This window comes from Rhinoderma darwinii (assembly GCF_050947455.1).
Source record: "Rhinoderma darwinii isolate aRhiDar2 chromosome 2 unlocalized genomic scaffold, aRhiDar2.hap1 SUPER_2_unloc_7, whole genome shotgun sequence".
Lineage (NCBI taxonomy): Eukaryota > Metazoa > Chordata > Amphibia > Anura > Rhinodermatidae > Rhinoderma > Rhinoderma darwinii.
In genome coordinates this window covers 191,669-204,865 of record NW_027461731.1, presented here as the reverse complement: position 1 = coordinate 204,865, position 13,197 = coordinate 191,669, and the positions used below count along the sequence as shown (strand labels likewise).

Sequence of the window (13,197 nt, the reverse complement as noted above, 5' to 3'; positions counted from 1 at the left end):
ACTGTAACTGGAGCTGCACAGCAGCCCCAGTTACAGGGGAAATCAGCCCTCTCACAGTGACGATTGTCACTAATAGGGCTGTGCTGGGTCTAGTAAGACCCAGCAACAGTCTGCCACTAACGGCACCCGGCGATCATGTGACCTGTCACATGATCACCGGGAGGAATAGAGACAGCGCCGCTGCTGCTGTCTCTATTCCTGTACACAGCGTTCATTGAACGCTGTGTAAGAAGACATCGGAGAAGACAGAAGCAGCGAAAGCTGCTTCTGTCTTCTCCTCAGGGTCCCCGGCAGTCACTGACAGCCGGAGACCCGACATTCAGCTGCCCGATCGCGCGGGCAGCAAGTTAAAACCCGAGCCGTAGAAAGTCTATGGCTCGGGTTTTAAGCACCCGTCCCTGACCGCTGGCCGTAAAAATACAGCCAGCGGTCGGGAACCAGTTGGGCAGGAGGATAATCCTGTACTGACCTCAGCGCCGGTGACCGTCCGCCGGCTCTTCTCTTGCTGCTTTGGAGTAACAGAACAGCCGTCCGTCGCTGTTCTGTTACTCAATGGCGGCGGCCCGCACTGTCAGGGAGGCGTGTCCTACCCCTGGATCCCGGCGAATTCCCTGCTCCTCCCCATCTTCGGCCGTTAGCAGCGCTAGCGCGCTGAATAGATTTACGAGATAATGTGCGTTTCGGGCTGCCATGGGCCCCCTGGAAGCCTCGGGCCCCGGGCGGCCGCCCGAAACGCCCATATGATAATCCGCCACTGCTGAGAGGGCAACACTGCAACAGCCGGCCCCCAGGCTGTCTTTTTTTTGCACAGCTAGTTGCCTCCAGGAGGCCACAAGAGGGAGACAAGGGACTGCAAAATGGAAAATAGGCATCCACCAACTTTACAGACAACTTGTTCTCCTTGCTCCTACAACCTCCATCCTTGCACAGTTTGTTATTCTTCCAGGTAACATAGTAACAAATCCAAATTGCTGCTCTCTTTGTAGGCAAGCAAGGGTTTGTTGCAACTGCAATTCTTACTTCTTCTTGAAATGTAGGGACCACAGTACATTCCATCACATCCATCTAGTGTACACAGGTAGGTCCATTGTGACGGGCGGGCGGGCGGGCTGGCTGCTTTAATGGCTGTTTGCTGTTCCCCTACTCCACTCCACTATTTGACTATGGTGCTGCATCAATCAGTGGCTGGCTCAGGTGCAGCTCTTTAACCTACCTAGGAGGGAGGGCGGAGAGAAGACAAGGAAGGTGAATGAGCTGTTCCAATGTGAAATGCCGGAAACACAGAAACACAGACGACACAAAACAAGAGGTGGCAATGTATTAATTAATTGCATTTAATAAATTAGCTCATTATCACACATGACTGTACAAATGCATTGTCCAACAGGTGTTGAAATAATGGGATTAAAAGGGGAGATCCCATCCGAAAGACAAAAACAATGGCAAACACAAAAAGCACTTTTGGAATCTGATTTTAGTAAACACATAAGGAAAGGGTGCACCGGTCCTGGAAATACTGCAATACCAGGTCAATGCGTGGAGTGGACAGAGCAAGCTCTATTTCCATCTCCCTGTTCTAAAAATCCATTTAATATATGGTCCCCAGATAGGGGACGTATCAGATATTAAACTGATAAGAACAGATACTACACTTGATCTTAGCCAAAAGGCCGAGAAGCGATAACCCGAACGGGCCGCGCGTTTTGCTTCTTTTGCTTGCACCACAATGCAGTGCTGAAAGAGGAGGAATCGACATAAAAACGCCTTCCTGGCAACGCCCAAATGCCCTCCTGCCGTGCAAACACTGGCAGCAGCAGCAGCAGCAGCAGTAAGTGCATGCCCACTGCCACCCCTTCTCCTTTCACACCTTGTATCAGCTTTAATCCAGTCCAGTGCTGCCTGCTGAGCAGCACTGACCAACACTGCCTGGGCCCAGGCTTTTATCTCTGAGGCCCCATTATGATGTCAGAAAGCTGGCTCTGGCTCCTGAGGTCTCCACTATGACACGTGCAAAGTTCCGTCTGAACTTTATATAAGACGGTGCGGCTCAGTCAGTCACTCAGTGTTGCCTGAGAGGGCAACACTGCAACAGCCGGCCCCCAGGCTGTCTTTTTTTTGCACAGCTAGTTGCCTCCAGGAGGCCACAAGAGGGAGACAAGGGACTGCAAAATGGAAAATAGGCATCCACCAACTTTACAGACAACTTGTTCTCCTTGCTCCTACAACCTCCATCCTTGCACAGTTTGCTATTCTTCCAGGTAACATAGTAACAAATCCAAATTGCTGCTCTCTTTGTAGGCAAGCAAGGGTTTGTTGCAACTGCAATTCTTACTTCTTCTTGAAATGTAGGGACCACAGTACATTCCATCACATCCATCTAGTGTACACAGGTAGGTCCATTGTGACGGGCGGGCGGGCGGGCTGGCTGCTTTAATGGCTGTTTGCTGTTCCCCTACTCCACTCCACTATTTGACTATGGTGCTGCATCAATCAGTGGCTGGCTCAGGTGCAGCTCTTTAACCTACCTAGGAGGGAGGGCGGAGAGAAGACAAGGAAGGTGAATGAGCTGTTCCAATGTGAAATGCCGGAAACACAGAAACACAGACGACACAAAACAAGAGGTGGCAATGTATTAATTAATTGCATTTAATAAATTAGCTCATTATCACACATGACTGTACAAATGCATTGTCCAACAGGTGTTGAAATAATGGGATTAAAAGGGGAGATCCCATCCGAAAGACAAAAACAATGGCAAACACAAAAAGCACTTTTGGAATCTGATTTTAGTAAACACATAAGGAAAGGGTGCATCGGTCCTGGAAATACTGCAATACCAGGTCAATGCGTGGAGTGGACAGAGCAAGCTCTATTTCCATCTCCCTGTTCTAAAAATCCATTTAATATATGGTCCCCAGATAGGGGACGTATCAGATATTAAACTGATAAGAACAGATACTACACTTGATCTTAGCCAAAAGGCCGAGAAGCGATAACCCGAACGTGCCGCGCGTTTTGCTTCTTTTGCTTGCACCACAATGCAGTGCTGAAAGAGGAGGAATCGACATAAAAACGCCTTCCTGGCAACGCCCAAATGCCCTCCTGCCGTGCAAACACTGGCAGCAGCAGCAGCAGCAGCAGCAGTAAGTGCATGCCCACTGCCACCCCTTCTCCTTTCACACCTTGTATCAGCTTTAATCCAGTCCAGTGCTGCCTGCTGAGCAGCACTGACCAACACTGCCTGGGCCCAGGCTTTTATCTCTGAGGCCCCATTATGATGTCAGAAAGCTGGCTCTGGCTCCTGAGGTCTCCACTATGACACGTGCAAAGTTCCGTCTGAACTTTATATAAGACGGTGCGGCTCAGTCAGTCACTCAGTGTTGCCTGAGAGGGCAACACTGCAACAGCCGGCCCCCAGGCTGTCTTTTTTTTGCACAGCTAGTTGCCTCCAGGAGGCCACAAGAGGGAGACAAGGGACTGCAAAATGGAAAATAGGCATCCACCAACTTTACAGACAACTTGTTCTCCTTGCTCCTACAACCTCCATCCTTGCACAGTTTGCTATTCTTCCAGGTAACATAGTAACAAATCCAAATTGCTGCTCTCTTTGTAGGCAAGCAAGGGTTTGTTGCAACTGCAATTCTTACTTCTTCTTGAAATGTAGGGACCACAGTACATTCCATCACATCCATCTAGTGTACACAGGTAGGTCCATTGTGACGGGCGGGCGGGCGGGCTGGCTGCTTTAATGGCTGTTTGCTGTTCCCCTACTCCACTCCACTATTTGACTATGGTGCTGCATCAATCAGTGGCTGGCTCAGGTGCAGCTCTTTAACCTACCTAGGAGGGAGGGCGGAGAGAAGACAAGGAAGGTGAATGAGCTGTTCCAATGTGAAAGGCCGGAAACACAGAAACACAGACGACACAAAACAAGAGGTGGCAATGTATTAATTAATTGCATTTAATAAATTAGCTCATTATCACACATGACTGTACAAATGCATTGTCCAACAGGTGTTGAAATAATGGGATTAAAAGGGGAGATCCCATCCGAAAGACAAAAACAATGGCAAACACAAAAAGCACTTTTGGAATCTGATTTTAGTAAACACATAAGGAAACGGTGCACCGGTCCTGGAAATACTGCAATACCAGGTCAATGCGTGGAGTGGACAGAGCAAGCTCTATTTCCATCTCCCTGTTCTAAAAATCCATTTAATATATGGTCCCCAGATAGGGGACGTATCAGATATTAAACTGATAAGAACAGATACTACACTTGATCTTAGCCAAAAGGCCGAGAAGCGATAACCCGAACGTGCCGCGCGTTTTGCTTCTTTTGCTTGCACCACAATGCAGTGCTGAAAGAGGAGGAATCGACATAAAAACGCCTTCCTGGCAACGCCCAAATGCCCTCCTGCCGTGCAAACACTGGCAGCAGCAGCAGCAGCAGCAGCAGCAGTAAGTGCATGCCCACTGCCACCCCTTCTCCTTTCACACCTTGTATCAGCTTTAATCCAGTCCAGTGCTGCCTGCTGAGCAGCACTGACCAACACTGCCTGGGCCCAGGCTTTTATCTCTGAGGCCCCATTATGATGTCAGAAAGCTGGCTCTGGCTCCTGAGGTCTCCACTATGACACGTGCAAAGTTCCGTCTGAACTTTATATAAAACGGTGCGGCTCAGTCAGTCACTCAGTGTTGCCTGAGAGGGCAACACTGCAACAGCCGGCCCCCAGGCTGTCTTTTTTTTGCACAGCTAGTTGCCTCCAGGAGGCCACAAGAGGGAGACAAGGGACTGCAAAATGGAAAATAGGCATCCACCAACTTTACAGACAACTTGTTCTCCTTGCTCCTACAACCTCCATCCTTGCACAGTTTGTTATTCTTCCAGGTAACATAGTAACAAATCCAAATTGCTGCTCTCTTTGTAGGCAAGCAAGGGTTTGTTGCAACTGCAATTCTTACTTCTTCTTGAAATGTAGGGACCACAGTACATTCCATCACATCCATCTAGTGTACACAGGTAGGTCCATTGTGACGGGCGGGCGGGCGGGCTGGCTGCTTTAATGGCTGTTTGCTGTTCCCCTACTCCACTCCACTATTTGACTATGGTGCTGCATCAATCAGTGGCTGGCTCAGGTGCAGCTCTTTAACCTACCTAGGAGGGAGGGCGGAGAGAAGACAAGGAAGGTGAATGAGCTGTTCCAATGTGAAATGCCGGAAACACAGAAACACAGACGACACAAAACAAGAGGTGGCAATGTATTAATTAATTGCATTTAATAAATTAGCTCATTATCACACATGACTGTACAAATGCATTGTCCAACAGGTGTTGAAATAATGGGATTAAAAGGGGAGATCCCATCCGAAAGACAAAAACAATGGCAAACACAAAAAGCACTTTTGGAATCTGATTTTAGTAAACACATAAGGAAAGGGTGCACCGGTCCTGGAAATACTGCAATACCAGGTCAATGCGTGGAGTGGACAGAGCAAGCTCTATTTCCATCTCCCTGTTCTAAAAATCAATTTAATATATGGTCCCCAGATAGGGGACGTATCAGATATTAAACTGATAAGAACAGATACTACACTTGATCTTAGCCAAAAGGCCGAGAAGCGATAACCCGAACGTGCCGCGCGTTTTGCTTCTTTTGCTTGCACCACAATGCAGTGCTGAAAGAGGAGGAATCGACATAAAAACGCCTTCCTGGCAACGCCCAAATGCCCTCCTGCCGTGCAAACACTGGCAGCAGCAGCAGCAGCAGCAGCAGCAGCAATAAGTGCATGCCCACTGCCACCCCTTCTCCTTTCACACCTTGTATCAGCTTTAATCCAGTCCAGTGCTGCCTGCTGAGCAGCACTGACCAACACTGCCTGGGCCCAGGCTTTTATCTCTGAGGCCCCATTATGATGTCAGAAAGCTGGCTCTGGCTCCTGAGGTCTCCACTATGACACGTGCAAAGTTCCGTCTGAACTTTATATAAGACGGTGCGGCTCAGTCAGTCACTCAGTGTTGCCTGAGAGGGCAACACTGCAACAGCCGGCCCCCAGGCTGTCTTTTTTTTGCACAGCTAGTTGCCTCCAGGAGGCCACAAGAGGGAGACAAGGGACTGCAAAATGGAAAATAGGCATCCACCAACTTTACAGACAACTTGTTCTCCTTGCTCCTACAACCTCCATCCTTGCACAGTTTGTTATTCTTCCAGGTAACATAGTAACAAATCCAAATTGCTGCTCTCTTTGTAGGCAAGCAAGGGTTTATTGCAACTGCAATTCTTACTTCTTCTTGAAATGTAGGGACCACAGTACATTCCATCAAATCCATCTAGTGTACACAGGTAGGTCCATTGTGACGGGCGGGCGGGCGGGCGGGCTGGCTGCTTTAATGGCTGTTTGCTGTTCCCCTACTCCACTCCACTATTTGACAATGGTGCTGCATCAATCAGTGGCTGGCTCAGGTGCAGCTCTTTAACCTACCTAGGAGGGAGGGCGGAGAGAAGACAAGGAAGGTGAATGAGCTGTTCCAATGTGAAATGCCGGAAACACAGAAACAAAGACGAAACAAAACAAGAGGTGGCAATGTATTAATTAATTGCATTTAATAAATTAGCTCATTATCACACATGACTGTACAAATGCATTGTCCAACAGGTGTTGAAATAATGGGATTAAAAGGGGAGATCCCATCCGAAAGACAAAAACAATGGCAAACACAAAAAGCACTTTTGGAATCTGATTTTAGTAAACACATAAGGAAAGGGTGCACCGGTCCTGGAAATACTGCAATACCAGGTCAATGCGTGGAGTGGACAGAGCAAGCTCTATTTCCATCTCCCTGTTCTAAAAATCCATTTAATATATGGTCCCCAGATAGGGGACGTATCAGATATTAAACTGATAAGAACAGATACTACACTTGATCTTAGCCAAAAGGCCGAGAAGCGATAACCCGAACGTGCCGCGCGTTTTGCTTCTTTTGCTTGCACCACAATGCAGTGCTGAAAGAGGAGGAATCGACATAAAAACGCCTTCCTGGCAACGCCCAAATGCCCTCCTGCCGTGCAAACACTGGCAGCAGCAGCAGCAGCAGTAAGTGCATGCCCACTGCCACCCCTTCTCCTTTCACACCTTGTATCAGCTTTAATCCAGTCCAGTGCTGCCTGCTGAGCAGCACTGACCAACACTGCCTGGGCCCAGGCTTTTATCTCTGAGGCCCCATTATGATGTCAGAAAGCTGGCTCTGGCTCCTGAGGTCTCCACTATGACACGTGCAAAGTTCCGTCTGAACTTTATATAAGACGGTGCGGCTCAGTCAGTCACTCAGTGTTGCCTGAGAGGGCAACACTGCAACAGCCGGCCCCCAGGCTGTCTTTTTTTTGCACAGCTAGTTGCCTCCAGGAGGCCACAAGAGGGAGACAAGGGACTGCAAAATGGAAAATAGGCATCCACCAACTTTACAGACAACTTGTTCTCCTTGCTCCTACAACCTCCATCCTTGCACAGTTTGTTATTCTTCCAGGTAACATAGTAACAAATCCAAATTGCTGCTCTCTTTGTAGGCAAGCAAGGGTTTGTTGCAACTGCAATTCTTACTTCTTCTTGAAATGTAGGGACCACAGTACATTCCATCACATCCATCTAGTGTACACAGGTAGGTCCATTGTGACGGGCGGGCGGGCGGGCTGGCTGCTTTAATGGCTGTTTGCTGTTCCCCTACTCCACTCCACTATTTGACTATGGTGCTGCATCAATCAGTGGCTGGCTCAGGTGCAGCTCTTTAACCTACCTAGGAGGGAGGGCGGAGAGAAGACAAGGAAGGTGAATGAGCTGTTCCAATGTGAAATGCCGGAAACACAGAAACAAAGACGACACAAAACAAGAGGTGGCAATGTATTAATTAATTGCATTTAATAAATTAGCTCATTATCACACATGACTGTACAAATGCATTGTCCAACAGGTGTTGAAATAATGGGATTAAAAGGGGAGATCCCATCCGAAAGACAAAAACAATGGCAAACACAAAAAGCACTTTTGGAATCTGATTTTAGTAAACACATAAGGAAAGGGTGCACCGGTCCTGGAAATACTGCAATACCAGGTCAATGCGTGGAGTGGACAGAGCAAGCTCTATTTCCATCTCCCTGTTCTAAAAATCAATTTAATATATGGTCCCCAGATAGGGGACGTATCAGATATTAAACTGATAAGAACAGATACTACACTTGATCTTAGCCAAAAGGCCGAGAAGCGATAACCCGAACGTGCCGCGCGTTTTGCTTCTTTTGCTTGCACCACAATGCAGTGCTGAAAGAGGAGGAATCGACATAAAAACGCCTTCCTGGCAACGCCCAAATGCCCTCCTGCCGTGCAAACACTGGCAGCAGCAGCAGCAGCAGCAGTAAGTGCATGCCCACTGCCACCCCTTCTCCTTTCACACCTTGTATCAGCTTTAATCCAGTCCAGTGCTGCCTGCTGAGCAGCACTGACCAACACTGCCTGGGCCCAGGCTTTTATCTCTGAGGCCCCATTATGATGTCAGAAAGCTGGCTCTGGCTCCTGAGGTCTCCACTATGACACGTGCAAAGTTCCGTCTGAACTTTATATAAAACGGTGCGGCTCAGTCAGTCACTCAGTGTTGCCTGAGAGGGCAACACTGCAACAGCCGGCCCCCAGGCTGTCTTTTTTTTGCACAGCTAGTTGCCTCCAGGAGGCCACAAGAGGGAGACAAGGGACTGCAAAATGGAAAATAGGCATCCACCAACTTTACAGACAACTTGTTCTCCTTGCTCCTACAACCTCCATCCTTGCACAGTTTGTTATTCTTCCAGGTAACATAGTAACAAATCCAAATTGCTGCTCTCTTTGTAGGCAAGCAAGGGTTTGTTGCAACTGCAATTCTTACTTCTTCTTGAAATGTAGGGACCACAGTACATTCCATCACATCCATCTAGTGTACACAGGTAGGTCCATTGTGACGGGCGGGCGGGCGGGCTGGCTGCTTTAATGGCTGTTTGCTGTTCCCCTACTCCACTCCACTATTTGACTATGGTGCTGCATCAATCAGTGGCTGGCTCAGGTGCAGCTCTTTAACCTACCTAGGAGGGAGGGCGGAGAGAAGACAAGGAAGGTGAATGAGCTGTTCCAATGTGAAATGCCGGAAACACAGAAACAAAGACGACACAAAACAAGAGGTGGCAATGTATTAATTAATTGCATTTAATAAATTAGCTCATTATCACACATGACTGTACAAATGCATTGTCCAACAGGTGTTGAAATAATGGGATTAAAAGGGGAGATCCCATCCGAAAGACAAAAACAATGGCAAACACAAAAAGCACTTTTGGAATCTGATTTTAGTAAACACATAAGGAAAGGGTGCACCGGTCCTGGAAATACTGCAATACCAGGTCAATGCGTGGAGTGGACAGAGCAAGCTCTATTTCCATCTCCCTGTTCTAAAAATCAATTTAATATATGGTCCCCAGATAGGGGACGTATCAGATATTAAACTGATAAGAACAGATACTACACTTGATCTTAGCCAAAAGGCCGAGAAGCGATAACCCGAACGTGCCGCGCGTTTTGCTTCTTTTGCTTGCACCACAATGCAGTGCTGAAAGAGGAGGAATCGACATAAAAACGCCTTCCTGGCAACGCCCAAATGCCCTCCTGCCGTGCAAACACTGGCAGCAGCAGCAGCAGCAGCAGTAAGTGCATGCCCACTGCCACCCCTTCTCCTTTCACACCTTGTATCAGCTTTAATCCAGTCCAGTGCTGCCTGCTGAGCAGCACTGACCAACACTGCCTGGGCCCAGGCTTTTATCTCTGAGGCCCCATTATGATGTCAGAAAGCTGGCTCTGGCTCCTGAGGTCTCCACTATGACACGTGCAAAGTTCCGTCTGAACTTTATATAAAACGGTGCGGCTCAGTCAGTCACTCAGTGTTGCCTGAGAGGGCAACACTGCAACAGCCGGCCCCCAGGCTGTCTTTTTTTTGCACAGCTAGTTGCCTCCAGGAGGCCACAAGAGGGAGACAAGGGACTGCAAAATGGAAAATAGGCATCCACCAACTTTACAGACAACTTGTTCTCCTTGCTCCTACAACCTCCATCCTTGCACAGTTTGTTATTCTTCCAGGTAACATAGTAACAAATCCAAATTGCTGCTCTCTTTGTAGGCAAGCAAGGGTTTGTTGCAACTGCAATTCTTACTTCTTCTTGAAATGTAGGGACCACAGTACATTCCATCACATCCATCTAGTGTACACAGGTAGGTCCATTGTGACGGGCGGGCGGGCGGGCTGGCTGCTTTAATGGCTGTTTGCTGTTCCCCTACTCCACTCCACTATTTGACTATGGTGCTGCATCAATCAGTGGCTGGCTCAGGTGCAGCTCTTTAACCTACCTAGGAGGGAGGGCGGAGAGAAGACAAGGAAGGTGAATGAGCTGTTCCAATGTGAAATGCCGGAAACACAGAAACAAAGACGACACAAAACAAGAGGTGGCAATGTATTAATTAATTGCATTTAATAAATTAGCTCATTATCACACATGACTGTACAAATGCATTGTCCAACAGGTGTTGAAATAATGGGATTAAAAGGGGAGATCCCATCCGAAAGACAAAAACAATGGCAAACACAAAAAGCACTTTTGGAATCTGATTTTAGTAAACACATAAGGAAAGGGTGCACCGGTCCTGGAAATACTGCAATACCAGGTCAATGCGTGGAGTGGACAGAGCAAGCTCTATTTCCATCTCCCTGTTCTAAAAATCAATTTAATATATGGTCCCCAGATAGGGGACGTATCAGATATTAAACTGATAAGAACAGATACTACACTTGATCTTAGCCAAAAGGCCGAGAAGCGATAACCCGAACGTGCCGCGCGTTTTGCTTCTTTTGCTTGCACCACAATGCAGTGCTGAAAGAGGAGGAATCGACATAAAAACGCCTTCCTGGCAACGCCCAAATGCCCTCCTGCCGTGCAAACACTGGCAGCAGCAGCAGCAGCAGCAGTAAGTGCATGCCCACTGCCACCCCTTCTCCTTTCACACCTTGTATCAGCTTTAATCCAGTCCAGTGCTGCCTGCTGAGCAGCACTGACCAACACTGCCTGGGCCCAGGCTTTTATCTCTGAGGCCCCATTATGATGTCAGAAAGCTGGCTCTGGCTCCTGAGGTCTCCACTATGACACGTGCAAAGTTCCGTCTGAACTTTATATAAGACGGTGCGGCTCAGTCAGTCACTCAGTGTTGCCTGAGAGGGCAACACTGCAACAGCCGGCCCCCAGGCTGTCTTTTTTTTGCACAGCTAGTTGCCTCCAGGAGGCCACAAGAGGGAGACAAGGGACTGCAAAATGGAAAATAGGCATCCACCAACTTTACAGACAACTTGTTCTCCTTGCTCCTACAACCTCCATCCTTGCACAGTTTGTTATTCTTCCAGGTAACATAGTAACAAATCCAAATTGCTGCTCTCTTTGTAGGCAAGCAAGGGTTTGTTGCAACTGCAATTCTTACTTCTTCTTGAAATGTAGGGACCACAGTACATTCCATCACATCCATCTAGTGTACACAGGTAGGTCCATTGTGACGGGCGGGCGGGCGGGCTGGCTGCTTTAATGGCTGTTTGCTGTTCCCCTACTCCACTCCACTATTTGACTATGGTGCTGCATCAATCAGTGGCTGGCTCAGGTGCAGCTCTTTAACCTACCTAGGAGGGAGGGCGGAGAGAAGACAAGGAAGGTGAATGAGCTGTTCCAATGTGAAATGCCGGAAACACAGAAACACAGACGACACAAAACAAGAGGTGGCAATGTATTAATTAATTGCATTTAATAAATTAGCTCATTATCACACATGACTGTACAAATGCATTGTCCAACAGGTGTTGAAATAATGGGATTAAAAGGGGAGATCCCATCCGAAAGACAAAAACAATGGAAAACACAAAAAGCACTTTTGGAATCTGATTTTAGTAAACACATAAGGAAAGGGTGCACCGGTCCTGGAAATACTGCAATACCAGGTCAATGCGTGGAGTGGACAGAGCAAGCTCTATTTCCATCTCCCTGTTCTAAAAATCCATTTAATATATGGTCCCCAGATAGGGGACGTATCAGATATTAAACTGATAAGAACAGATACTACACTTGATCTTAGCCAAAAGGCCGAGAAGCGATAACCCGAACGTGCCGCGCGTTTTGCTTCTTTTGCTTGCACCACAATGCAGTGCTGAAAGAGGAGGAATCTACATAAAAACGCCTTCCTGGCAACGCCCAAATGCCCTCCTGCCGTGCAAACACTGGCAGCAGCAGCAGCAGCAGCAGCAGTAAGTGCATGCCCACTGCCACCCCTTCTCCTTTCACACCTTGTATCAGCTTTAATCCAGTCCAGTGCTGCCTGCTGAGCAGCACTGACCAACACTGCCTGGGCCCAGGCTTTTATCTCTGAGGCCCCATTATGATGTCAGAAAGCTGGCTCTGGCTCCTGAGGTCTCCACTATGACACGTGCAAAGTTCCGTCTGAACTTTATATAAGACGGTGCGGCTCAGTCAGTCACTCAGTGTTGCCTGAGAGGGCAACACTGCAACAGCCGGCCCCCAGGCTGTCTTTTTTTTGCACAGCTAGTTGCCTCCAGGAGGCCACAAGAGGGAGACAAGGGACTGCAAAATGGAAAATAGGCATCCACCAACTTTACAGACAACTTGTTCTCCTTGCTCCTACAACCTCCATCCTTGCACAGTTTGTTATTCTTCCAGGTAACATAGTAACAAATCCAAATTGCTGCTCTCTTTGTAGGCAAGCAAGGGTTTGTTGCAACTGCAATTCTTACTTCTTCTTGAAATGTAGGGACCACAGTACATTCCATCACATCCATCTAGTGTACACAGGTAGGTCCATTGTGACGGGCGGGCGGGCGGGCTGGCTGCTTTAATGGCTGTTTGCTGTTCCCCTACTCCACTCCACTATTTGACTATGGTGCTGCATCAATCAGTGGCTGGCTCAGGTGCAGCTCTTTAACCTACCTAGGAGGGAGGGCGGAGAGAAGACAAGGAAGGTGAATGAGCTGTTCCAATGTGAAATGCCGGAAACACAGAAACACAGACGACACAAAACAAGAGGTGGCAATGTATTAATTAATTGCATTTAATAAATTAGCTCATTATCACACATGACTGT

General features: G+C 48.0%; 9 non-coding genes across 9 annotated transcripts; all 9 read right to left on the bottom strand.

Annotated features, from left to right (window-relative positions):
- Positions 1 to 1,491: 1,491 nt before the first annotated feature.
- On the bottom strand, positions 1,492 to 1,682 carry LOC142681982 (U2 spliceosomal RNA). Its single transcript, XR_012853799.1, has one exon. It is a non-coding gene; the product is annotated as a U2 spliceosomal RNA (small nuclear RNA).
- Positions 1,683 to 2,803: 1,121 nt separating this feature from the next.
- LOC142682007 (U2 spliceosomal RNA) lies at positions 2,804 to 2,994 on the bottom strand. The gene has a single exon (XR_012853822.1). It is a non-coding gene; the product is annotated as a U2 spliceosomal RNA (small nuclear RNA).
- A 1,124-nt stretch (positions 2,995 to 4,118) lies between these two features.
- On the bottom strand, positions 4,119 to 4,309 carry LOC142682011 (U2 spliceosomal RNA). Its single transcript, XR_012853826.1, has one exon. It is a non-coding gene; the product is annotated as a U2 spliceosomal RNA (small nuclear RNA).
- A 1,127-nt stretch (positions 4,310 to 5,436) lies between these two features.
- On the bottom strand, positions 5,437 to 5,627 carry LOC142682159 (U2 spliceosomal RNA). The gene has a single exon (XR_012853939.1). It is a non-coding gene; the product is annotated as a U2 spliceosomal RNA (small nuclear RNA).
- A 1,134-nt stretch (positions 5,628 to 6,761) lies between these two features.
- LOC142681980 (U2 spliceosomal RNA) lies at positions 6,762 to 6,952 on the bottom strand. Its single transcript, XR_012853798.1, has one exon. It is a non-coding gene; the product is annotated as a U2 spliceosomal RNA (small nuclear RNA).
- A 1,118-nt stretch (positions 6,953 to 8,070) lies between these two features.
- LOC142682147 (U2 spliceosomal RNA) lies at positions 8,071 to 8,261 on the bottom strand. Its single transcript, XR_012853928.1, has one exon. It is a non-coding gene; the product is annotated as a U2 spliceosomal RNA (small nuclear RNA).
- Positions 8,262 to 9,382: 1,121 nt separating this feature from the next.
- LOC142682134 (U2 spliceosomal RNA) lies at positions 9,383 to 9,573 on the bottom strand. Its single transcript, XR_012853917.1, has one exon. It is a non-coding gene; the product is annotated as a U2 spliceosomal RNA (small nuclear RNA).
- A 1,121-nt stretch (positions 9,574 to 10,694) lies between these two features.
- LOC142682075 (U2 spliceosomal RNA) lies at positions 10,695 to 10,885 on the bottom strand. The gene has a single exon (XR_012853880.1). It is a non-coding gene; the product is annotated as a U2 spliceosomal RNA (small nuclear RNA).
- Positions 10,886 to 12,006: 1,121 nt separating this feature from the next.
- Positions 12,007 to 12,197, bottom strand: LOC142681979 (U2 spliceosomal RNA). The gene has a single exon (XR_012853797.1). It is a non-coding gene; the product is annotated as a U2 spliceosomal RNA (small nuclear RNA).
- Between the last annotated feature and the right edge of the window lie 1,000 nt (positions 12,198 to 13,197).